Source organism: Bombus huntii, chromosome 4, assembly GCF_024542735.1.
Source record: "Bombus huntii isolate Logan2020A chromosome 4, iyBomHunt1.1, whole genome shotgun sequence".
In the NCBI taxonomy this organism is placed as follows: domain Eukaryota; kingdom Metazoa; phylum Arthropoda; class Insecta; order Hymenoptera; family Apidae; genus Bombus; species Bombus huntii.
The window spans coordinates 6,008,210-6,035,006 of NC_066241.1; the positions used below are offsets into that span (position 1 = coordinate 6,008,210).

Below are 26,797 nucleotides of genomic sequence, written 5' to 3' on the forward strand. Positions count from 1 at the left end.
TACAATTATCCGTGGTCAATCATTAATTCCACGCTTTTTTACGACGATGTACAGACAAAAATAAAATACCTATTTCACCGTTTTACCAATTTTTCGTGATCAATTCTCAGTCTGAATAGCTTCCCACGTGCGTAATTAGAAGACGACGCAGTCGAATCGAAAGACAACCTCGTACAATCGACCAACAAAATTCTTACACAAGAAATATTGCAACTACAATAATTTTCCCTGATCAATTCTTAATTTCGATCATCATCTCGTTCGCTATACATATAAACATTCTACTGTTGTACACTTAGTGTACGTTCTAATTAGAATTTCACTGACGATACTACTTCGATTAAACAAATAGAAAAGGACAGAAATATTCAACAATGAAAACTTCTTCATGGTCAAGCAACGTCTGAACAAAGGTTGAACAACCTCGGCTCATAAAACGATTATCCGGCTACCAACAAGCAGTGCGAAGCACGCATTGCGAAATACCTTTGATCCTACTGCTGCGTGGTGCATCGAGCTGCGAGATTAAACGCAATTGTCCACGATCAAAAGCAACAACGTTCAACCATGCTGCTGATGATTTCACCTCAACGAGCATCGAGAGAGACAGAGATAGATGCCGAATGTGCATCGAACGCGACGGTAGTAAACACACGTGAGGCCACACAATGTACGAAGACGCGGCGCGGATTAATGCGGCGGTTCGCGATGCGTGTCGTGACGTCACTTCCGGCCAATCAAAAATCATCAACGCTACGATCAGCGACCGTGCTCGAGCACGTTAAGCGACGTTCACACGCGTCGACCAACGATCGTCGTCCGTTGGATTTCTAGACGTTAATTGAACGAGACTAGACGAGAAACGAGAACCTCCAATTCTCTGTGCTACTCTCGATTAGTAGCCTGAACCTGATTATGTCATCACCGGATTCGATTTACGTTGCGTTACGTTACGGACGTTCGAATCAAACTTTTGAAACGATTCCGTGAAATTCACAAAGCTTTTGTTATCGTTATAGCCAGCATCGAATGTTTTATTTTATAGCGACGAAACGAAGCAAACGGGACGACGTTTATTTCTAGAGAAACAATTTTACGCATTGACTCATGTTTCAGGTGATTCGAATTGAATCGCAGCGCATTATTAGATACAGCCTGTTGATCATGATTGGATCATATATTAGAATGAGAGATTACTAAAAGATTTATATTATTTATATTATATAAGATTATGCATAGTGTTAGAAAGAAATTATTGAATATTTATGCTGTGCATATGTCAGATGTAGTAATGAATAAAACAGTCTGAGTAAATATATTGGGTTGGCAATTAAGTGATTGCGGATTTTGTCATTAGTTGTTATTGACATAGTAGACATAAGTCCAAAGTTCGACCATTTCCGAGACGCAAACATTCTTTGTACGTTAGCGTTAAGATTGATTTACTACCAGCTTTTATATTCACCGAAGATATTTCACGTTTCCTCTCTCCATTCCCACACACGCTTAAAATCCTCTTGTTACAGAATCGCGAACTCTCTCGAAAATTCCAAACCTCCGTCGAATTATTTGACAAGCACGCTAAATTCGGTTACGTAATTCCTCGAAGTCACTTACCGGTGAAGAATACAATTTTGTAAATATCCCCATGAAAGAAAGTTGAATGGAGGATATTCAGAAGCTCATTCGTCAGTCGATTACTCAATCATAACGCTAACGCATAAAATGTTTCAGCTTGGAAATGCTTGATACTCCGACTTACGTTTACTAAGGTTTTTTTCTTTTTACGCAGTATGACGTATCCCATGTAATATAAATATTGAATAGCTTTCTATGAACACACTGTATGAATGTCTTTCATTCCACGTAACTTTCTCCTCGCGATAGTAGCCGGTTGTTGATGTCACTTGCGTTTGTAATAGACAGCTATTGGCTGATGCATAGGTAGGCAAGGTGAATAATGAGTAGCTTGGAAGGGTATTTTGTCATGTTACTGCGAAGCGAAGATAGTTTTGTAGCGATTCTATATCTTTGTGTACAAGCGAATGATGGCATTTTACGTGAAAAATTCTTTTATTCCTTGCGCCTTTGTAATATATCGTATTCAGGTATCGATATTCAGATATTCATAGGAATTGATAAAAATATCGACAAAAGATCGTTTCGCGTATTTTACCTCTACAATACCTCTACGTTGTACCAATTTACCATTAACACGTAGAAAACCAAATTTATAATAAAAATATAACATGAGAAATGTTAATTAAAGGAGCTCGTTAAAGTTGCCTTCCGTCCACGCTGTAAACCTCGTTTCGTCAAAACGAAATATAGGAGAATAGAATGAAAATACTACTTGAAATGTTTATTTTTATGCTTATGAACATTGTCAAAGCGATATCAAAAGGGCGAAAATTTTCGAGGCAGTCCTTGCGACAATATTTAACGCTTTGTGTCTTATTTGTGTTTATAGTCGGAGTAACAAGAAAGTAAGAGAAAGTATTGAGAAACGGTGATTTCGATAGACGACGCAGGAAACGTACGTTCGTTTCGTGGAAATCCATAGGATTTTGTTGTTTGCCAAGACGAGATCCACGTAACAAAAGCGTATAGTATATATCCTGTTTCCCTAGGGTAGCTGGAAACATGAGCAAATCATGGCCTCCAGACTACCGAAATGGGCAGCAGGGCATAACAAGCGAACTTCCGGTCGATAGATCGAGCTCCTCTCTTCTCAAACATCGTATTAAAATCATACGCCGGAAAAGCTATCGAAAGCGTAATTGAAATGAATTCGTTGAGAAAGTTTTGATACGACAATGAGAGAAGATAAGAAAAATTGTTACGTAATTGGAATAATTTCCGAGGCGGATTGTGAAAAGCGGGCTATTTAATTTCCTGAGCAAAGAATGAGTATTCTTCGATGTAGCGAGATTAAGCTTGAAATGAAATAATAATAAAGTTTCGGAAGTATTAAATAATCTAACGACCTGGGATTATAGTAACAGCAGGGAATTACAGTTTTCCAGATTAATTGCACCCAGTTACAACTCTAAATATAGAATTGCTATGCCATTTCCTAAGCACACGGATTCAATATATCCATTGTAGATGTTTTAGGTTAAATATCAATAAGCTTCAGAAATGTTCTAATCGGATGATGAATTTAGCGTAACAAACCTAATGGAAGCACGATAATTATATTCTAAACGTGATTCATCGTATCCAGAACAATCTGATTATTCTACCGCTCGACTATACATTTCTACGATCTACCATAAAACGTAAGAGCAGTGCAGGAAAAGATATTCCAGAATTCTCATATATTAGCTTGTCCGAAAAGTGCCTTTCTTTGGCAAACGTGTTTTTTACAACAATACTTTTTACAATAATGGTTTTTACAATAATGGTTTTTACAAACGTGAAACCAAGTCTGTGAAATATCGCGTTGTTTTATCTCGACGGAACAAAATGGATCGTACGTAATTCGACAAAATAATATAAAACAAAGAACGTTGTGCGTCTATTATTTCCTCATAAAACGAAAGAAACTTTTCGAACAACCTAATACAAAAACGATGGAGCTCAAAAATTATCCAAATATCGGACATTTGATCGTAAATTTCTACAATCTACGATAAGACACAGAAATGACGATAGAGAGATATGGATCTTCCTGAATGTTTTAGCGCGAAGAGATCAAACTTGAACAAAGCTAAAGAAGGAAAAAGGAGTATCGCGTGGGAGGGACGTGTGGCTTCGTTGAAGCGGCCTGTAGACCGACGAAGCTTACGTTACGACAGAATGTCGTTACACCCAATTAGCTTCATTAACGACCCTGAGAGGCTGACACACGAGCGAGCCACGTTCGAAACGGCGGAAAAATAAAGCCGGTGTTCGTCGACGCGACTGAATATTTATGCTTTCGCGGGAAAGCTTGCGAAATTTGACCGAGCGACAGCTTCGAATAATCGCCTTCGTAGGCTTAATTGCGGGCATCGCGCGTTTAGAACTGGTCAAGGTAACGTGAAATGAAGCTGCACGAACAGGTAATTAAACCGTTCGTTCATTATACCAGCAACGTAGGGCCGTCGAACATCCTCCTGCGATTCATTTATGTCAGCGTAATTAGGACGAAATAGTTTACAGACTACAGTTATGATCTGTCAATTTGTTGGCTAGTTAGGGTTTACACGGATAGAAATGTCGAGTAGAGAATGGAACTCTCTAGTGGAAAGACAATTTAAAATATTCATAGAACTAGAGAAGCATTACTCGTAATTGCTGATGGAGCGAAGGATCTTGCGTCTCAAGAGTTTTAATAATCGATTCTAACATCCTTTGGTAGTAGCCACCAATTATGACAGAACACATTAAAGAATTCAAAATCTCCGATATTTGTTAAATTTTCAGATATCGCAATCTTTGGGTTTTCATTTTAGGTAAATACAATGATTTCATTCCGACGAAACTAAAGTAAAAATTATATCAGACTATTCCAAAGGGACAAGATTTGATCCCAAGAAGGGTTAATTTTTAAAATATCATTTCCAGGTATTTTCTTAATGCAACATGGAGATTTTAGTGCAAGAGGTAGTGGAACGTAGGACGCTAGAAAAATGAGGAAATCATCATTCTAACCTACAACGAAATAGCCATCGAAGAAGTAGCTCTCTCGGTCGAGTCGAATAGGAAGAAGGCCAGTATCGGGGCAATCTCGTTCGAAACTGACCAGCCACGCATGAATTAAATTCATTTGTTTCTTGGAAAACTGGGTGGGCGAGCCGAGCAAAAAGGAAAGCAACGAAGAAAGTCCGAAGAAAGAGCTAGAGAAAACCTTCGTGCGCCTCCGTTTCTTACGTTTCTATCGCGTGCCTCTCTTTTCGTGCACCGGACGAGCTTCCTCGCGCCCATTTTTTTCATCCACAAATCACCGTCACGATCTACAAAGCCCACTTCCCCTGTTCGTTTAAAATTAGATTTTACCAGCAGAAAATTCCTTTTACCCTAAAATCTAGATTTTGAATTTTAAGCTCAGCGTCGCAGACCCCTTACTGCTTTATAACCGCTATCAAACTTTCCTGTTAGCTGCGCTACTAGGCGATCAAAGTTGCATAAAATCGGTGATGGAGAACTTTGAGGCTTTACAGTGTTATGAAATATTCACTTCTCGAATTTTACGACTGATAACCCCTTTTAAGCAAATCCTTGCGTCTTGTACCAGATAAATTTCGATACTACTTCTAGATTTCTCGTATTTCCAAAGAGCAATTTATAACCATCTGACGTGCTATGTCATAGCAATAGCATTCGCTGTAATCTGTAACCAGTGCACGCATTATTTACTATCTCCCGACACCTATGATACATTTCGAACATTCCAGACTTCTTCTATGTCTATCAATTATCCAGATTTTTTTCAGAAAATTTGATTCTCAAAAAAAAAAAAAAAAAAAAAAAAGAAGAAAAGAAAGAAAGAAAGAAAAAGAAGTAGACAACCTCTACCCAATCTGCACCATCACACCAGCGTAACCCTGAATCATTTGATGACCCACTTTCCATGATCTATTCATCGGCATGCCGTACCCTAAATTCCAAAGCTACATCGACAATCGTCGCAAACAATCCAAGATTCATTCTCAACGTCAAGTTCCACGTGATCGTTAGGTTTCTCGCGTTTTCTTGCCAGTTTTATTCGACGGGGAAGCCGCCGCGCCGCGTTTGAATAATTCATCCGCGGAGCCACGGTGGCTTCCGATTGGCGGTGTTAGGGACGCGAAGCTCATCGCACATGCGTGTTGCCTGCCAAGCTAATAAGGTACGCTTATGGCGTGCACGTGGCGTGACGGAACGAGCCTGTATGAGACAAAAAGGGCGTGTTAGCAGTCGGCGAGGAAGTACTCGCGCGGCGAGTGTACAAATTGTCGGTTTAGACGGCGATCAAAATTCTCCCTTTCTTGTCGCCACCGCGATCAAGTCCCTTGCTTTCAAGGATACTCATCGCTGCCTGAAAGTGGCGACTACTTCGGCAATTCCATTGAATGCTTGTCTTTCGAGTATGCGATTACAGCTTTGTTTGCCCTTCGAGATGGCCAGGTATGGGTTTTGCCCCGGTGATTCGTGACTACCTGGATTTCTGAAGAATTGATGGACGATCTTTCTCACGGTTGAATCGGATTTTATTCTCTCGTATTCGAAACGTTAAATATAAAGAACAACAAATGTATCTTATACGAGGAAAAGAACCTTCGATAGATACAAAGAATTCGAACGACTAAATCCTTCGAAAATTCTATAGAAAAAGATCAGGCGCGCCGTGTATCGAATCAATCAATATGACATACTTGGTACGGGAAGAGCTTCGTAAAACGATTCGTAACTTCTATAGATAAAATCGCTGAAAGCTGACACCGATATGGAAGAAAATTGGAACTCGTCGAAAGTTCGAAATTTATTAGAACGAAAACGGTGGAAAGATTCGAGGAGGCGTCTAGCATCGTCCGAATCAAAATCTGGAAGAGTATCCGGCCTGGAAAACAATATCCTGGCTGAAAGGAGACGCCAATCTGGCGGGAAACTTCGAAATTGGTACACGTCTGTGCCAGATGTTACGTAGCTGCATCGAACCGAAGGGAAGATAAAAAGCCAACGCGTCCCTTCGTGGGACAGTTCGAGGAGACAGACGTGCACAGCTGCCCGAGAACTTAAACTGTCCGCCACATGTTCCAACGATTGTTTTCGTTCTGACGGCCAACCAGAACCCTTCTCATGACGATTAATTCCCTTTGACGCTTCGAAGCAATTTTCCTACGCCTTCCTCTCTTTCATCCGATCTTTTTCTTTTGGTCTTTTGATAATCAACGGACAGAGTAAGAATACTCTAGCTTCTTAGAAGTCAAACTGATCAATGCCATTTTTTTGTTAATTTTTTAACTTCGTTACGTAAGTACGCGATTAACGTTCGACACTCAAAAAAAAAAAAAAAAAAAATTACTTATTTCCACAAATTGTTCTTGGTATGATATTTATATCTCGTTATTTATCTTTCGTTCTCCTCTCCTTCTTCTTGTATTATATTCGTACGATAAGTAATCGACGCATTAATCTTTGAATTTCGTTCTGGTTCATCCGATAATGAAATTCCTTTGAAATGTCTTCTCGTTAAACGCACAATGTATTCAATTTCGGATGATCTTTATGCCTCGGATCGCGATACATTTGTCAAAAGCATCTGCTCATACGGTACGATATATGCGAAACGCTCAAAGGTCCAGCCATCGTCTTTGAAATTTCCTATATTCTTCGCCAGGTTTCCTCGTAATTCAGAATACCGTCTCCACGTTCTATCGATTTCACAGACCTTCGCGTATATCCCACGCAGTTTCCAGCCACAGTGCTCCAAATAATGTTCGACTATCTCTGCTGCATCTTCTCATCGTTTCCAGCCTACATCCGAACATATTCGAATTCCCTTCCATCCAACTGAAACCTCAAAGAGATTCCTTCGAAAATCTTTCAACCAGCAACATACAAATCGACCAAGAAAGAAGCAACTCTCTGGCGAAAAGTGTCGGCGGAGAATACGGAGAAGTGAAAGACAGAACGCGTCGAGTGAATAACCCGTCGCAGCTGATAACCTTAATTATCGTGATCCTAATGACCCGAGACTCTAGCGTGAGCGCGTGTTTCACATTTACACGCAAGTTTGTATAGACAGTGTGAGAGAGTTTGCCCGTTCCTTGGTGGCCGCTGGAAAACTCAATTTGGCGCGAATCCAACGACTCTGGTAGTCGAAACGAGTCCTCCTCGAGCTCAACTTCCCAGGAACAGGAATAGCCAGGCTATTTCTGCCTGTTTCACAACGTCCGCGAAAGTCTTTCGAGACAGCCGACCAATACAGGCAACCACATTTTTCTTCGTGTTTACGGGCCACCGATCGGTCCATGTATATATTGCCAAAGAGGAACGCGGACGTTATCTGTAAACGGCAAAAAGTAGCGACAGTCGGCGAAAACACGATTCTCGAGGCTTCCTCGGTAGAGTAAACAAGCGTTTTCCATTCGAGAAATCGTTCGAACGATCGAACCTTCAGTTGCAAAGATTAAAGAGTATACCAAACGATCGATAAGCTTTTCTACTGTATTTTTTATTATCGCGAGTGTGGATTTTGATATCGAAATGACGTAGAAATTTATTAGAGATGACGAAAGGATAGCGAATCTTTGTAAAAGGACGACTGAAAGCCAATTTTACTATATTTCGCGATTTTTGCAAGACGCGCGCACTTCTTAATAATCTTTGGAACTGGTCTCTTTAGAAATCTTTTTAGAAATTAAGTAATAACAATAGGAAGATGTAATTAACAATCAGATGATTAAGAGAACTCTTCGAAGTTGCATCGACGCGAACATCTATCGAATCTCGTCGGAGAGGAACATTTTTTCACGAAACGGGACCGTTCAACCGCAAACACATTCTCAGCATGGTGTTGCAGAGTCATTCTCGCTGGCATTCGGCCAAACGGCGTATCGGTTTGCACGAGAATACGCTCATAACCACGCGGTTAGAGCTTTATGGTGTCGTTTGTTAGAGGTTCGCAACAAAAAGTTGGCCAATCGTTAACGAAAAAATTCAGTGGGCCATGGTTAACGTCACAGTTGAACTAAGCTTAATTTAACAAGCCCGTTCGGATTACGCAGATTTGGCGAATTTTCCGTGTTATGATTCGTTGATGGATTTCCTTCGTTCAAGATACGGCCACATTGCCGCTGGAAAGTGAATTGTACAACTATCCTGACGGAGTTTTATAAAACGTTTCATCTTTATTTTTACTCGTTCCAGTTTTTAACGAAGAAAATTTTGATTGGTTTAAAGTTACGCAATTTGTACGTGAAGGAACTGAGTAACGAAAAACGCGGATTCGTGGAGCGTACGTGCTTTGGTGTAATAAACTAACGTGATTAGGAATGTCTGTATGTTTAGAGAATTCTTAAGGATGGTTAGCTTGCTAAGAGAATTGATTTCAGAATGCAGAATCTAAAAAAAAACTCAAAAATTGACATTCCAAGCACTATGCGCTTAATAATATTCCCTATAGCTTACGAATATATCGTGCATATTTGCGATATATATTTACCTGTCATACAAATTTTGTCGCTGAAATGAACATCCTTCCGTTTAGATTCCCTTTCTTCAAATAGTTCTACTCGTACAAATACGAATTTACATTCTACTCGTGAAACGTTTGATCTTTCCTCGTACTCCAAATGTTTAACGTTCTAAATCTCTTTGCATTTTAAACTTCTTTGTATTTAAAAGTCAACCTTATAGAAAATTATACGATCTCGAATTTTCCTTCACTCTACATATCTTTGATATTTTGTATATTTCAAATTTTGCCGTATGTTAAATTCCAAGAAAATCAAATTTACACGGAATTTTTACGATCACCGATATATCAAAGCCAATATATCATGATATTCGCACCTAAGAGTATCAAGACAAGACAAAAGTGCAAAATCAACGTTAGACTAATTTGCAAGAATCCTCGTCTATCAGCTCGATCACGGTATTTCGCGCGAAATACGGCGTCGTTTTTGGCACAGGGCCACGATGTGTCCTTATCAGAGACGACTCGACAGCCCAACCGATTTTCAATTCCATGTTCCACTTCGTCCGTGACCGCGTCTCTACTTCCCTCTCATCTCTCTCGCCGTAAGCACAGATAAGAGAAACGCCGCTTACCTACACGAAACACGCCTTTATCAATGAACCTTTGAGTCGGCCGAGGTCTCGGCTAATCCTGGCTTGTCTTCCGCGTGTAGTGTGTACAAATCTAGATGTACGAGGATTAGCGTCCGCTCGATTGTTGTGAGAACTGGTAACTAGCTGTCTACCAGGTGTTCGCGAAATATCAGCTACGAAGTGCTGACAAATTTCCAGGAGAATTTAGTAGGTACAGTATGGAAGAATTTTGATTTAAATTGAATTCGAAGATTGGATTTGACATTTGACATTCGAATTCGAGGAAATGGAAGAATATTTTATATTAACGTACGCATAGGAAACTGCGAAATTTTTACCATTGAATTTCTCGGAAAAGAATCTTCAGTTTTATCGAATAAAATTTCAAATATTCTTAATAACGTAACAGAGATTTCAGATTTTTAGAAAGCCCGCCGCTGGTAGCTTTAAAATTTCATCTATTGAGAATATTTCGAAATTTATATTATTTCTCGAAACATCCTAAAATAACCTACTTGATTTTGAAATGTCTTAACAATCAACGTAAAATTTTTAGCTATTAGAATTTTAATTTTGTTCATAAATGATTTCATTTCTAAAAGCATTGAATTTCACTCAATGCATCGAATTTTAAATCCTTCTTCCATACTTCAGCACCATTCATTGAATTTTCCTCGATATTCTCGTTCCTCCCATGACCGTCGCGCGAGCCACTCTCGCAATTACCTACTTCAAATTGCCAAGTAATTATCGCAAATTACGAAGCCGCGAATCTGGCGTAGCTTTCTCCCTCGTTTCGCGAAACACCGTGTAATAAAATGCTGGTAATTATGCGACGTTGAGTAACTTCTGCTATGCAACGTTTCTCGTCGTCGCCATATCTTTTTTCTCTAAGTGGCTCGATACAAAATTACGCGTCTCGACTTTTTCCGAGGTGTCGCTTTTCCTAATTGTCTAAATACTAAATCGAATTGCGCTCCTGCTTCGTCACAGTGCGAGTAAGTAAGAACGAGGCTGTAATTTAGCGTTATACGAAGATAATTATGGAACGATCGCGATAATAGACTCGCACGGATTTTGTCAATTTAGCACTTCCCTCTGTACAGACGGATTTCGATCGTTTTTTAAAAATGAAATATACGTACCACACATAACTTCTTGATAATATGTAAGATAATTTTATTCCGCTTCTATGAACATGAGCGTTTATAAGAACAAGATATTATAGAAAGTTTATGATCTATAAATCACGTGAGTCAGAAATATGGCGCACTAACAAGTGATAAAAATATTTACTTAATATTAAGGAAGATTTGATGTTCTTTAAGATAAGAAAGTTTGTAGTAGAATGCTACTTATTAAAACTTGTTGAGAATTTATGTAATAGAAGATCATTAATTCTTCTCGCTCTACTTTAACACTCTAATAAAGATTGACGTTATTTAATTATTTTCACAATGATACAAGTTTCCACGATTACACAATCTATTAACGGAATATTTTATTACTTGATTTAATTTCATTTGTTTATCTATCTTTTTTAAATAGAACTCGTATCGACCAGCAAACGACTGGCATGTTCTCACTTGCTTTGAAAAATTCACTTTATCTGTAAATCTGACCCAAAAACTCACTACTGTCTATATAAATCACCGCGAAATGAGAGAAGATTGGTTATTAAAAAATCGAAACTGCGATAGAAAAGAAAAGTCGATTAAAGAAGCACACTGACCCAAAGATACTTTACGATCGGATCCATTTCGAAGATGAAGAACGATCAAGAATATCCAACGACGTTTCTAAATCAAGAGCGTAACTGCCACTGTCGAAACAGAGGAAGCTCTCAACGTACAAACCCCCATTTTAAAAACAACATGTTCTCTTTCCCCTTTTTTGGTCCATAGAATTCTACAAAATTCGTCTCTGTTTCATTTCTCGTTTGACATGGTATCCTCGCTGTAACTGGTTTCTGACTGGCAGATGCGAACAGCTGAAAGAAACACAGAATCGATCCATTTTCCCCCCTTGAACGAGGATAAAACAGTATCGATTATCACGAAAATGAAGCTCTTTTAACTAATGGAGCTTCTATGTTGGTTGGAGTCGGAAACGTTTCTCTTAAGTCAATCGTTTTTCACGAACAAACTGACTGTGATAGATTGATAACATGATTTGCGGCTGAAACCGCGTTTGCTTTCTCGAAAAATTAACTGTTTATAACGCAATTGTTATCGGAGAGTAAAGTGCATGAATGGAATCGTCGATCCGAATTTCTGTTCTTTATCCAACCATAATCGTATGCTTTGTAAGACGATCATTCACGAAATACGTGCATTCCACTATAATTAATTATCATGAAATCATCCTAATATCAATAATTAATATTCCTACAAAAGAGAACATATTCTTTCCTAAGTACATAATCCCACATAAAATATCGTACATTTCGTGACACGACACTCGTCGCGAGATAAACTCGTTCGACTATGATTAATTATCGTAAAAAGTCGTTTTGCAATAGAAAATATTCCTATGAGATAGAATACGCTCTTCCCAAAATACAGTCTTGACTACAGAATCGTACACATTGCAACATGATTACTGGCAAACAAGTAATGAACGCATTCGAAGATAATTAATTACCAGAAAATCATTGAAAACAAACGACCGAGGAACAATTTCTCTCGGCACCGTAACAAGTAACGGTTTCGAACGCTCTGCAGGCTGGAACGCGACAGAGAACGATGGCGACGTATTATTTTCAGAGCAGAGCGAACGTCAAGTCGCGTCTTCAAGTTTGCCGCTCGGTCTCGGCGAATACCATTTATTAGCGGACCTGCCTAGGCTATTTCGGGCTTATAACCTGCCGCCACCAAGTCTAGATAATAGTAGGTCGACCGGAGGAACGAAAAGGTATTGCTGGAGTCTGCGCCACAATGGAGCCCTCCTTTCTACTTTCGAGGATCGCTTTGAATCAAACGATGCGCGTTTCTTTCTTGCAAACGCCAATGGATACCCTTTGTCCACCTCGGGCAAATTCGACGAAACACAGAAGAATGTTTTCTCGAATCGCTATTGCATAGGACATTCTGCAGTTCTTCTGGCAATCCAATTTTGTTATTAACCTTCGCGCTAGAATTATTGGCAACTAAAGTATCGTTTCACGGACTTGGATCAAAGAAATCCAAATGTAAATTACGTGAAGAAATATATAATTTACCGTATGGAAGATAATAGAAATTGGCCAAAATCGAAGTTTCGGTAAATCAGTGCAATTTTTATGTGAAATTACAAATTCAGATCTCGTGAACGATTTTTTCCACACGCCACCGTCTGTTTTTCGAAATTAGGGTATCGAATTATTTTCGGAGAAATGAGGAGAGAATAGGTTTAATTATACTATTTTTCTGCACTAAACAAGGCAATGTTGTCAGACACCAAGAAGAATCGTTTTCAAGCAACCAAAAGATTAGTTTAGTAGCAAATGGAACACGGAATATCGACATGTAAACATCAAGAGATCCTGCAGAACAGGAACAATATAAGGAAAGATAAGGGGACATCAATGCGGTTAGAGCTACGTCGAAACAGGAGCACAATAACGTGTATCAATGAACATTGTGCGGAGGAACATAACGTCGCGAAGGAAATAAATTATTTCTCGTTCGCAGATTCGATTGGAGAATGCATAAATAGTATTCGAACAGGAATCAGGACATCCTAGCGTAGTTTCCTGGCTTTCGACCTCCTTTTATAGTTCCATCATCCTTGGATTTGTGTTGGGAAAGTACTTGTTCGTATCTGAAACTTTCTATTCCTCCAAAGTATCATGGATTCAATTTCCTACTCGAAAATTTGTAACAAAGTTATATATACGAATTTTTAGGAACTATTCGAACAGAAAGTTCTTTACTATCACCGATAATCGAGATGGTTTCTAGAAGAAAAGAACCATAGGACAAAACAAAACTAAATTATTGCATACTTCGTTTCTCGTACGTTTCTAAAATAAATAAATACTTCATAATGATTCAACTATTTGATTATATATTTACGATAGAAGCATTTTCGATTTCAGTTATCTAACTTCAACAAAACAATTATCAATAATATCAACGCAAACAAATCTCGCCATTATCTCATCAAACACAAAACCATCGTATTATTCCAAAACCAACTATTCATAGATGGATCCTGAAATCCAGCGTAATTTCCAATCGGATAATATCAATTAATTTAATTGGAATCCCCTTCCAATCGCATTTTCTCACTGATCGATCTATCTTTCTTTGCTTTCGAAACAATCATGCCCTAATCCGACAATAACAACCACATTCATCATTGTCGCTGTTCTTTTCAGTTCCTTATACCTACGCTACCTGCGTGTTTCTTTTGGCAGGCGTACATTCCCTGTTGGCAGTCTGGTGAGCGTCGTTCCCCGCGGAATCTGACCTGCGTTCCCTACACGGGCTCCAGGTATCGGCATGACCCTGGAATTAAGCGGTTCCACGCGAAGAAACCCGTTCATCAGGGCGTCCCTTTGGGCTGGGCGTCTCTCTGTGAGAAAAGCCGGTCGACCAGCCTAGAATCGTGCCTCGAAATTCTTCGACCGCGAAACCAGCGCACGTAAGAACCAGCGAGGAAGCAACCTTGGGAACGATTTTCGATTTTTCGTCGATTTGTTAGCTTGCGTAATATCTGTGTTTGCATTGCTTTCTATGCTACGTTATTTACATAATTTTTCGATTCGATCGCGTTTCTCTCATTACCAATCGTATTCACGTCGTCATGCGATTATACTTCAATGAGTTAGGCATAAAGAAATGAAAATATAGACATTTGTTTCAACCTTTAAATACTCTCACGTATTTTACTTGCTATATTTTACCTACTTTTCTGTAGGTTATCTAATAATCTGTCGATTATTTTTTTACTTACCATACGCTTACCGTTTCTCAATTGTTTGATTTCAAAAATGAAGAATCCTCTAACGCTAAAGATCGTACCGTCAAAATCTCTAAATATTGTTAAATAAATAAAAAAAGTACGTAAAAAGTCTAGTTACCACTTTGCCACAATTAGAACGACGAAAGAAAAAAGTCGGAGAGTTTGCAGCAAACTTTCAAAAATTTCCGAATCTAAAGTTCACCAGATTTCAAAGACGATTTTAAAGGTACCGAAGAGTTGCATGTCGCGAGACTTTCTGTCTTCTGTCGATATTATAATAAGCACTTTCCGTGTGTATCCAACTTTAGGTTGTTTCAGGATCGCAATTAAGGGCCGACGATTAAGGTCGATTCTCGTTCAAGTGGCGACAATGAAACAATAATGCCTTCTCCGCGATAGCCTCTCTAACTTCGTCCGCCGTCATCGTTATCATCCATTGTCATTACCGTGACGATTCTGGCCGTGCCAGCTCGCGATCTCACGTGAGATTCATTATCCAATCTGTGGCGAACGCGCTGTGACACAGTTCACGGCGTTCCTCGAAAGTCTGCTGACGGTTCTGTACGCGTTTCGAATCGTTGTACGTAGCTTGACCGGCGTAATCACGCTTCCGGTGTTGCATCGTGACACGGTCGTTGGTCTTACCACTTTGAGAATCGTGTTCTCGAAATGGCAGACAGTCCTGGGATTTTTGATAACAGATACCAGCAGCTACAACAAGTATTTGTACATAGTCCTATTTTTGCATCAGTTTCTTATCAGATTCCAATTTTCCAGTCTCATTTTTAGAATATTAACTTGTATATAGACGTATGAATGTACTGTCAAATTAATATACTTGTACTTGGTTAATAATTTGTTCTGTGACAATAGATTCAGACGCGAAAATTGTTGACCGAAGAACGAAGAAAAGTTCTATCGAATCTTGTGGAATTTCGAACAACGAGAAGAGAAATTAAGAAGACGTACGTACATCCTACAAAATAGAATTTTCGATGATAAACAGAGATATTTGGAAAACTTACATTTCTATGAGAACCAAACGTCGAATAATCGAGAGAAATACCGTATCGAGAGAATAACCGTAATCGAGCCTGATCGACGTATCGATGGTACAAAGATAGAAATCTAAACATCGATGTAAACATTCGCGGAAATATCGTAAATCTTGTGTTCTGTTTATCTTTTGTAGAGTAGTTACATTACGATGGAATTGTTAATTTTCATGGAAACACCAGGGGCGGATATTCCATCGTTTTCCTCATTAAAAAATCGCGTTCTTCTCGGTACCGTGTGTGCCGATCTCTCGAGCAATCGCAACGAGTGGAGCACGAGATAATTATGTCGGGGTAATTAAAAATCGATCGACCGATCTTTTTATTCGCGAGCACTCGATACGCGCTTCATATCCCCAACCAGGTCAATTAAACTTGCACGCTTGTACTGCGATAATAAACGATCAATAAGCATTAACTTGGATACAGGTATTACAGATATTGTTTAACAACGGTTCTCCAATCGAATTAACAGAGACCCTATATTTTTCCCGTATAGAGAACCAAGTTCGTGAAATTTCACCGTCGCCATATGTAGATAATTCAAGTTGGAAGATGGCTCTGGGGAAATTTTAAGTTCCTACGACGAGATTGTTCCTACTAACTCGCGAGTAGTTTTTTATATAACCAAGATGATAGCGTGGTACTAACATATATATTATACGAAGCATGCAAACGAGATATCTTCTACCATAGATAGTAAATAAATATAAAATGTAGGTTAAAGTTTCTGAATTTCTATACCGTAGACTTACTTTCGTTTCAACAAACACAGAGACTTTTGGTGCGAGTTTTATAGGCAACTAATTCGAATCGTTGAAAATCCAACAGACAGAATTTCAATTCCTCGTTAATCTATATTTCAAACTTTATCAACGATTAATTTGAGAAAGACGTTGAAAATAAAATTGAAATAAGAGAAAACGTGTATTAACACGTTAGAGGTTGCTGATGTAATATCATGTCCTTTTCATAGATGATCCATGTTTAAGTTCTGGAACAACTTCCACCTGAGATAAACCAGTCTTGAAAGAAGAATAAATATCTCACGAGAGCTGGTAAATACACAGCAGAGGAGAGGACAAGCGTAAGAGATCTTTCACTCGGAAAGTATTCGAGTAATCAACGAAAAAGCATCTGTCGCGTGGAGGGTGGAAATTCTATTTGAGAATAATTGACATTTCTACTAGAGCGTGGCAATAGCGACGGGAAGGATGAAGTTTTGTACCTCGTCTCTCGCGCTAAGTGTTTCTGTTTGACGATATCGCGCGGAAAGTGCGAGCGTTATAGCACTCGCAAAGTGCATGCTTCTGTCTTTGAAGTTTCACCGGGGTTGCAATCTGATATTAATGCACGCTCTATAATTATTAATCGACGAGACGCGCAACGAAGGAACAGAACCCTCAGCAACTAGTTCGTAATTACCGTCAGCGCGTTTCTCAATTAAGTAATCCAACGTAATGTCGATTATTATGAGATTCGACTTTTCGCGCGGACATAATTGTCTTTTCGAGTAACCGTAGCAATTTCGACGTAATTAATTGCGGATCATCTAATTCGTTTTCGCTATTTCGTTGAAATAAATAAACTCACGGATGTATATAATTCATTTTTTTGAAATAATGAACGCTAATTATTCGTTTAAATAATGAAATTTATTGAAACAAAAACAAATGATAATAACTTCTTTTATATTCAATTCCATGATTAAACTACATTCTGCCAAAGTTAAGCAAGTAAACTACCTATCTACTGACTAACAATGACCACTTTTAAATCTCATTTATGAGCAAGATATTTATCATGTAGCATAAAGTTGCACTCCGTAAAATTCTATTTAAAATCCAATTATGCCTCCCCCGCGAAACTTTTAATCGCAAGCTCTAAACGTTGTATTTACTAGGCATACGTTACTTGGCAAGCGTAAGTGGCGCTGAAAAAAAATTTCAATTTCAAATCGCACGCGAAGGAAACCGCTTACGACAAAGTTAAGGATGAACAAAGCGCCCACAAGCGCATTACACAAGTTACTACAGAAAGGTTCCAGTAGCTTGCTCCTGTTACTTTCTTTATGGTACTTCTAAATTATCTAGCCCTTGCAATTTTGATACAAGATACGTATCATACACGTTACTTTCTGGAAATTTTCTAATCGTAATATTAGAATATGCAAATCAGGTTTTCTGAGGAAATCTTAATTCTACGATACGAGAGTATATGATTAGCGTTTCACTTTATCAAAAACCGAACGATTAGAAACTCTCGATGGATTACATTAATTCCACTTCTACGAAGTTTAATTACAGGCACGTACCTACAATTACTTATCAAACGATCGGTAATTAACAATGATTACCACTATCTATGCTTCTTCATCCGTATAAATATCCATCGACTATGCTAATATACAACCGTCTAATACATTTCTTCTTAAAAAAGGAACATGTCCCTTTAACTAAACAACTGTGTATACGATTCTAATTGCTTTACAAATTCCAAGCACAACGATCGCTGTGCTCGGAAATGAGAAAAACGCTGCTTAATAAATCTCATAAGAATAGCGTGACTCACGGTACACCAGGCGAATCGTATTCTTACTTCTAAATCATTGCACACTTACCTGAAACAGAGAAAATACAACGAGTTTAGTTAAATAGCACAAAGGAAGGTTTATCCGTGTACGATCAAGTTAATTGGCAAATTGCGAAGAGGGTCTTGTAGACGACGGGATTCGAGATAAACGCGTTCAAACGGGGCAAATAGAGATAACCCTCGAGAAGGAGCGATACGCGGAGACTTGTACGGCGACCCGAAAATTGTGACGCTATCGGGACAGATAATTCGCAAACATAATAGGACGAACACGGTCGCGCGTTGGTCAGACCCGTCGCATGGAAATTAGATTCGTCCGCGCACGCGAACCCACACACATGGTTTTCCAACCGTGCAGAAAATCGATATCGACCTATCGTATAACACACGCGCGCACACATACACACACATAAAATCTTTCTCTCGCATACTTTTCCTCTTTGGTGTTCCTACTCCCTCGATGCTTCTTAACGATGCTTTCGTGAAATTGTGCTGCGATCACGTGATTTGAAATTACGTCAAACATTGACCGAAAATCGTGAAACGATCGACGATCGATTTTATCAATGAGAGTTCGTATTTTATTTTGATATTTGTGATTACTTAAGCCGTATTACTGTAACAATTGAACATTTTTCTTTGTCTTTGAAGATATTGAACAGTAATAATCGGGAGTTACAAGCTGATGAAAGAATTTGGTCGCTCGTAGACACCTTCTACGAATATATTTTGAAACTTATACAGCTTATTAGCTGTATTACGAGAGTCGGTTGTCATGATCATGTTGCATGACCAACTCCTTGTTCATACTGCGATAAACATCGTAGATTCATCCTGCAATAAACACCGTAATCTGTTTCTCGTTCCTGAATCATCCCGAAGTTCGACCCTTTTTCCTCTTCGTTCCTTCCTGATAATTGTACCAAACATATTAATCATCCTCACCACTAGGCTATGAGAACCACTTTTCCACGATAGATCAGCAGAGAATTCTACAGTCGGTATCAGCGTGCAGTTACCCGTTACGAATAAATCCTCTAATTTTTCAACGTGTGTTGTCAAATTTCCACCATCCGAGATCCAACAATCATATCGATAAAGTTTGAGACAAATCTGAAGATATTACAAATAACGTAATAACGTAAATTCTTAGGGCAAATCAGACGATTGATTGTGGAAAATCGAGTTAATTTAGGGAATAATTAAATTAAATATAATAACAGTTAATAAGAAATCTACTAAAAAAATTTTTTCTAAGTCCTAAATTACCGTTCTCCTCTCGTGATCTATTGTAATCAGCAAATGACTGCCGGCAAAACAAAACAAAAGTAAAAGATGTCGGTTGGAGGGTAGTTTGAATTCTATAAAATTTACAAATATATATAGAAATTACAAAATATTCAGTGCATCGCGAAAATAATAAAAACAATCAATTATTCGTTATATTAATAAACTTCGAAATTTTCACCTGTGTTCTATGGCTATTTATGCCGTGTACTGATATTTTACAAAATATATGTTTCCGATAATTGTTTCGTAATTTCCAAATTGATCAATTTCAGCAATATAGGGATGGCGGTCGTGTCTCGTTAAAGTGGGAATAAAATTTCAACACGTACGATATAACAAAGACAAAAGTTGCCTACGGTAGTTGTTCAAACAGTTGTTGCCAGGCAATATGAAATATGCGCTTGTAGTCGAAGACTTCATAAAGAATAAAGTAGATCAGTACGATTTCCAAGAGTCGAATACCAAAACCGAAATATTCCAGAAATAAGATATATCCGAATGACCAGTTTATTCGTACGCCACCGTTAATAAGTTGAAACAATTAAACAATTTTGAGAGTTATTTAGACGAAAGCATAGCGTATAAAAATATGAAGCGAGTCGATAAAACGTTGAACGTCGAAAGGAAAACATTTTAATGCCTTTCGAAATTGCTCCTGAAACCGTTGAAAAAAAAAACGGTCATTGACTTTAACGTTCGACGTATAACCGAAGTAGGGAACAAACGAACGAGGCGATTGAATTTTTATCACGTCGCCGATATATTGTCGTGGCTTTCACTGTTTTTGTTTTTAATACGATTCGATGGAGTATATTAACGCGGCACGGCGTATCCGCGGGAAAGCTGCGAGACCCCGAATATGGTTAAACCTTTTAATGAAATCGGTCGAGAGAATAATCGCGGATCGGGGTGAAATTTTTATTCCGTGGAACGATATTAATACAGAGTAGCTATTGTGCTCGCGATATCATTGGATGCGTGTTCCAGGGATTTACCGGTAGAAGTGTTAGTCAGTGGACGAACGTTGAACGAGGATCGATGCGTCCATTATTCATTTCTATTACAATGTACATACAAACGTTAATATTTTATCATCCCCTGTTTGATTCCCGTTGTCCGAATCATCGGAGCCTCTGCTGGTTCAAATTTTTCCACTAAAGAGTTATTAACCCCTGCTAATAAATCGTGAACAGCCACGACATTTTCATCGCTCCGTCAATTTATTATCATCGTTAGACAGAGTTTAGTTTTTCGAAAATTAAGATCGTTTCAGTTGGAATTAATTTATCTGATTTTCCAATTCGTCTGAGTTCGTAATTGTAAGTAGACGTAGATACAAAAAACAGAAGCATCTTACGAAATGGCCGAGGTATTCTTTAAAAGGATCTACATATGTTGTAGACATTCCCACTAGTGGGAATGTTGGAAGCAATTATTCACAGAACTATCGGAAATAGGAAAAACTTGTTTGATTTGGATGAGAAAATACGATATTCGACTAAAAGTTTCTTCCACTGCCACATTTCAAAACCAATTTCAGTCTGTGAAATGGGACTGCGTGTTTTTATTATCCCCTCCAGATTCTCGTAAATAAACCTACTTCGTTGTAGTGGCTAAAGTTTACTGTATAAAAACTGTTTCATCTTTCAACGCGCCATGGTGTAGTTCCGCTTCGATTTGTACGTGAAAACATGCGTTCACGCTTGCGAAAAGATTTAGCAGGAGCAAGCAAGCGGAATCGAAGCTTAATACGAGAAAAAGGAGACAAAGGAAAGGACAAAAAGGCTGGAAATCTGAGAAATACGAAAAAAAAAGAAGAAAAGCGAAAGCGGGAGGAAATCGAGAGAAAGGAAGCAGGAAATAAAATAAATGAAAAGGAAAGCAGGGTGGAAATCTGAAAAGAGAAAAAAAAGGAAGCAAAAGACACGAGATGAAAAAGAGAAAATCCAATAAAAGAATAGAAAAGAAGAAAAGTGGAAGGAAATCTGAGGAAAGCGGGAAAAAGGAAAAAGAACGGGGCAAAGGAAAGAAAAAAAAAGAATATAGAAGAAAAGGAAACTAATAGAGATACAGTGAAAGAAAAGAAAAATGAGAGGAGAAAAAAATGAGTATCGATTTTCAGCAAGAAAAAAGACAAAAATCTGCGGACGTGGTACGAAAACTCGCCACTCCACGAACGAGCATGATATCTAACCCGGTTACTGGTGACGACGAAAGGATTTTCGTCTCGGTCATCCACGTGGGAACGATCACTTTATTCCCTCCTTTTCGCGTGAAAACGATTGATACGGGCTCGTGTCCACCTCGGTATCGCCGCCAGCTGCGCAACTTCGCTCGTAAATTACATTTGCGTTTTAATATCGGCGCAGTTATAAATCCTCATAACGGTAACACCAAGTCCTTCCTTTTGGCTGTTTCGCGTTAAGCGGTTCGTCTTTTTCCATCGATACAACTGGACCACGTGTATTGTCCGAGTTAAAAAGCTCGATGAATTTTTACGCCATTTCCGCCGAGGAAATTAAAGTCAAGTTCTGAATATCGGTAACTGTGAGCAAACGCGCTTAGTGGATTTATAGCATTGTTCGTTTATGTTCATGTTATGATCCACTAATTTTAGTCAATGTAATTTTCATAAGAAAATTAAGATATAAATGAATTATTAAAGCATTAAGAAATTATAAATTAAATTAATTATAAATTGATAAGCGAAATATCGTCGATTTCGGATTCTAAATAACACGAGCACTCGCTACGTGAAAACCGATCCAGAAATTATTGGTGAAAATAACTCTACATCCTACTCGGCAGTGTGAAAATGCATCTATTAAAAGAGAAATGCCGTGTATAAAGAATACTATATAGTCTCTCTCGTCGAGCGTGAGTGGAAAAACAGGATGAAAAGAGGACTCTCTCTCTCTCGCTTCCCCATCTGGAAAGATGTCGGAAAATAATTTTTGTCCGTATGAGAAGCTTCGCTTTTGATAAAACCTACCATTGAAATCAGTGGTGAAACGTTGGTTAAATTAACTGGCTTTTCCTTTCATTCGCTGGTAAATAAAAATTCTTGGAATTCGTAAAAGAGAGAAAGCTGAATTGCTTTTGTAGCTGAGCGTGCTTTTATATCTCTATCAAGGTTGTAGTTCAAGAGACATAATTTGCCGAGAGCTTTTGAGTAATGACTCCGTTTTATCGTTCAAATTTTACCGTGTCTCTTCTACATTCGGACATATTATTCCAGAGGCCATTCCAGATGGCCTGCCACCGTTCCTCGTTTTTATCGTCGACAAATAAAATAGCGACTCTGAACCTAAAGGGACTCGATCTCCCCTGAGACCCATAGGCAAACTTCTTAGGCTTTATTGAGAAGTTTATCAATTTTTACGATATTTCTTCGAATCAACGGCCGCAGTAGATTATCGTTGGCTCGGTCGTACATCCAATTGTTGGTATTATCGTGAGGCAATTTGTTTTACTTGACACGTTCAGCCTTTGTGTTGCTTATATGCAACGTTTTAACAAGTTATTACCTTGTTATCATATTGTTGCGACTACTCGTGTGACACAGCGTATCAATCCGAATATTCTAGCAAAAATTAAAAAACCGCTCGATTCTAGTAAAATTTCACTTGACTTATCGATCACAAATTAATATTTTCCAAGTTCCATCGATCCTATTAAAAATTCCCTATTTGAATTTCAGCAAATTTTTCTTCATCAGCCGCAAAAATTTGATATTCCAATCCTATTCGAATCGAACCGAATGAATAAACTTTCTTCGGAATATCGTAGTTGGAAAAGGTACCTATCATTTGTGAGAGGAGAGGAGGAGAGATAGCCCGCAGAGATGACCTCTGTCATTATCTTGAAGCGCGTTCAGAGACGAATGCAGTCTCTGCCGTTTCCGTTCTGCGTTCTCAACTCTTCTACCCTTTCTTCTCCCTTCCTGATATTTCAGCCTCCCTCCACTACGTTCATGGAACAAGTATAATGAACGAGGCACACCAACATGCAGGAGAAAGAGAGAGAGATTTCGTATACGAGGCTGCGAGATCGATACTCGTGGCTTTCTGCGAGAAACGCGCAGCGAGAAAAGCTTCTGGAAATGCGAAAACGCTGACTGCGGCTGTACGGAAAGCTGCCCTTCTTACTTTTCCTTCTTTCTTACTTTTATATCGATATGCAAGCGTCGGGAGATCTTACAGAGGAAAAGAAAAAATCTACTTGTCACGATACGTAGATCAAAATTTGCGATACTCGAGATTATTATTCGTAGTGAATTATTTTTAGAAAATAATTCGAAAATCGTAAGACACTTGCAAGCGAAGTTTTTCTATATGGACGTGTTTACTCGAGGATCGTGTGTTTGTGAATACGTAGGTACAGAACAGAGAGGACATGAATCTGGGTTAGGTAGGCTCGAAGACTTTCAGCATGCGGCAGGTGAAGAAAGAATTTCCGAGAAAACCTTGAGACCATCGTCAAAGTACAATCGCAGTCGTTCGCGGACTCTGGCCCTTGTTTGCGAGTTGTATATTTCCAGCTGCACCGAATAAAATGCTGCCACAGCGGATCAAGTTGGACCGCATAGATCGGACGATGTTGGATAAGTCACGCACTTCGAATTCTCTCAAGTTCCAATAAAAAGTTCAAGCGACTGCAAAAGGCAAACCAAGGAAACACTGTAACTATGCGGCGACGTTAGATGAACAAAGAGCCAAGGAAAATTCGCGAGGACGCGTGCAGACGAGGGAACGGTGTCAAGTTCCCGGCTGAACATCGAAAATACTCGCGACAAGTGGTACTTAACTCTGCAAAGTAAGGGACAAAGCGGAGCTAGGCGCGAGGACGGTTCTACGAGAGCGGAAAGCGAGCTTTAGAAAGTCTAGGATGATGATTCAACCAACAGAAACAGGACCAGTTCGCTGTGTGCGTGAGAGAAACTGGAGGGGGTTGATATGAATAACGCATCTTTGTCTCAAGACGTTCATCCGAAGAGATGAACGAAAAATTAACAAAGAGACCTAACGATGACGACGCTTTAGTATTCGAAGATCGGTTTAAAAAATTGATGGACGAAGAGCGCAGTAAATACAAGTTCGTTGGTCGGTTTCTTAACTCTTAGAATTATCAGAGTTCGCAAAATAAACAATTTTTCTTGATTTTAATTAAGAATTTTATTTCGTAAGATGATTTAATCTACATTTAGTTTAGTGAATATTTTGCAGTTTTAAATAATTTTAATTTTCATATAAAAGATTACAGAAATTTTCTGTAGGCACAATTTTTCTGAATTTTAATTACGAATTTTACTTAATAAAATTATTTACTTTAAATTTATTTCATATTTCAAATTTTAATTAATCTTTATTCCTATAAACGATTGTCCGGTATGGAAAAAGGTTTGCAAATTCCAAGAGCTTGGAAGCTTTATTCTTTAATCGCCAGTGGCTCGAATAGTAAGAGAATTCGACAAAGTCGAAAAGAAATTTTAGATTATGCGTGGGACCCAAAGTGGTAAGCTCTCATATGGGACTGATTGATGGGCGAGTATAATCCAATCTGACTGCGGGAAGATTATTAGTGTACCTTGTTCAAAGGGAGTCGTGAAACTTGGAGAGTTGCTGGGTTATGCTAAACCTAGAACTGAATTCAATGAATTGAATTACGAGGTGACGCGGTTCTTCTCGTAAAGCCTGACACTAGAGAAGTGCATGAGCGGGACTAGATCAATAAAGATTCTTCTTCAGAAAGTATTATCCACATAACCCAACTTAAAATATCGAAGCATCATCTTTTATGAATAAGTAAATTCACTTAGAATGCCAACCTAATTAAGAATAGCTACGGTAATGTTGCATATTTCATTTGGTATGCAATGGAGTCTCGATTATCGCAGTCCCATTTAACCAAAGCTGCATATTATCGCAGGCCTTTTGTACTTTACCACAAGTTCATCTTTTTCGAAATTTTAACAAGAGGACTATGAAAGTGTAAACAGTGAGATATGGAAGTAGTGGAAGCAATTAATCAAACTTTCAACCGATCAAATAACTGATTAAAACTAAATACATCTACAACATTACATTATCAATATGTTTCCTATGATTGTACACTTATGTACATTTATGGACACTAACCGACCTTACCGTATTATCCGAGTTTTCGATTATCCAAGATAAGCCCGGGCCATATCACCTCGGATAATCGAGACTCTGCTGCGTTTATTTGCACACATGACGCCTTCGAATGACTATAATCTCTAAATAGTTTCGCTCCTTATTCCGAAAATAACTGAGTCACTATATCCTAACATTTTCGAAGCATTGAAATTTCTACTATTTTCCCTCGAACTCTTCACTTCCAAACGTCAAACAACGTGAATAACTGTATCAACAATGAGTATAAGGATACCAACAATCCAACGAAGTTCTCTAACAATGTATCTGAATTTGTTGTACTTTCGCTAAACTAAAAATCGTACTACGTATATGGGACAAGCGTGGCCCACATATATCAAGGCGACCAATAGAAAAATATCAAGTAGCGACAAAAGAATAAAAAGATAAGCATCCGTACGTCGTCTGAAGGCACACGTTCCAGTACACGTTTCGAAGATCGAAAGCTGGAAAGAATGAAAAGAGGTGGTCGCGTCGATACGTCGGAACCTTGAAGAGAGCCAGCGACAGCGAAGATGTGAAGACGACGCGAAACGAAGTGAGAAAAGAGAGCTGGTATACGAAAGGATAGACAGAGAGGAGAGATACGAGGGGTGCCTTCGGTGGATGGAAACTGCAGGCTGCGTGGGTGGAACGGGGAAACGAGGGGTAAAGGGAGGATAGCAGAGCATCAGGGGCGGATGCGTGGGTGTTCCTGGGCCCCAGATGACTTAAAGAGAAGCTGCGACTAGCCCGGACCGATCGATATCTGCACCGACATTGCCACCGCGACGACACGTCGCGGGGTTTTCCCGTCTGGAATTTCTTCCCCTCTAGCCAACAGAGACTGCAACGATACTGCTGTAGTCCCGTGGGAACACGAGGTATGATTCGTCCTCGCGATAGAACCCCTGCCTCCTTTTATTTCGTTTCTTTCTCCCCGTTTGCTTGGTGTATGCGTCGGAGATTAAGTTCGGCCCGACGAGCCAACAAAGAATTCCTTGTACCCAACTATAT

At 38.9% G+C, this 26,797-nt stretch overlaps 1 protein-coding gene and 1 long non-coding RNA gene across 6 annotated transcripts in view; one reads left to right on the forward strand and one right to left on the reverse strand.

Annotated features, from left to right (window-relative positions):
• LOC126864517 (RNA binding protein fox-1 homolog 2-like) overlaps positions 1-26,797 on the reverse strand; it is a 350,319-nt gene that overhangs the window by 140,112 nt on the left and 183,410 nt on the right. The window lies entirely within an intron of this gene.
• The window catches only part of LOC126864547 (uncharacterized), a 39,148-nt gene that overhangs the window by 9,451 nt on the left and 2,900 nt on the right, over positions 1-26,797 (forward strand). Inside the window, exons 2-4 of the long non-coding RNA XR_007689217.1 lie at positions 14,141-15,408; positions 15,562-15,653; positions 16,720-26,664. This is a non-coding gene — a long non-coding RNA (uncharacterized LOC126864547). The remainder of the gene's footprint in view (positions 1-14,140; positions 15,409-15,561; positions 15,654-16,719; positions 26,665-26,797) is intronic.